Consider the following 1066-nt stretch of genomic DNA (forward strand, 5'->3'; position numbering starts at 1 on the left):
TGATCTCATTGACACCTCATGAACACACAGGCTGGTGTGCTTCTTCCATGTGGTCTTTGTTGTTTCTCAGCTAGATGGCTGCTTGATTACCTTCAAGCCTTTAAGACCCCAGATGCTATACCTTTGGATAGCTGGGCACCATCAGCTTCCTTCACCACATTTTCTATGTGCCCATTTAGTCTTCAGCAATCATGTCAGGAAGGTGAGCATCACAGAATGCCAGGTTATTAGAACAAAGTGTTTTTATGTTGAGGGAGTACTTGAGTAAAGGCCCAAAGTCCGTCTGCCACCTTGATGCTTAACATATAAATATATGTACGTAGATCCATTTCCCTATCAGTGTTATTCACCAGCACCCCAATTCAAATGCCTCGGTTCTTTTTGGTCTTCCTTATTCAGTGTCCAACTAGTCCACGTGGCATCGTGGTTACCTGTAAGGCTGCTAACCATGAGGCCAGCAATTGAAATCCACCAGTGACTCCATGGGATAAAGATGAGACACTCCACTCTGGTGAAGAGTTACAGACTCGGACACCCACAGGGGCAGGTCTACTCTGAGCTGTAGGTTTCCTGTGAGTCAGAATCAACTCCGTGACAATGAGCTTGGTCTTTTTATTTGCCTGGGAGGGAAGTAAAACGTCCCAGGGCCAGCGAAGGCATTTGTGTCTCAGGGAGTAGGGGTCCCTGGCTCCATTACTCATGGTGTGATGATGTGGACCAGTCACCTAAACCTCTGACTCTTGGCCTCTTCGCCAGGATGCTACCACCAGTCTGTCAGTTTGTGGTACCCTGATAGTCCTCACTATGCCTGCATATCACTAGGATGTTCATGTAGCTCCCAACTCCAACGGCATCACCAGCAGTGGACAAGTTTCAGCGGAGCTTCCAGGCTAGGACAGATTGGAAAGAACACTCCGGTGATCTACAGCTGCAAAGGAGCCCGTGGAAACCCCATGGAGAACTGCCAGAGGATGAGTCCCCTCGGCTGGAAGCCATTCCAAAGAAGCACAGTGACCTCAACAATGGATGGTGGGCTGGCACATTCCAACCACCGTGAAAGTGATAC

This window comes from Echinops telfairi, unplaced genomic scaffold, assembly GCF_000313985.2.
Source record: "Echinops telfairi isolate 266 unplaced genomic scaffold, ASM31398v2 ScPeMD7_7469;HRSCAF=8507_1, whole genome shotgun sequence".
Lineage (NCBI taxonomy): Eukaryota > Metazoa > Chordata > Mammalia > Afrosoricida > Tenrecidae > Echinops > Echinops telfairi.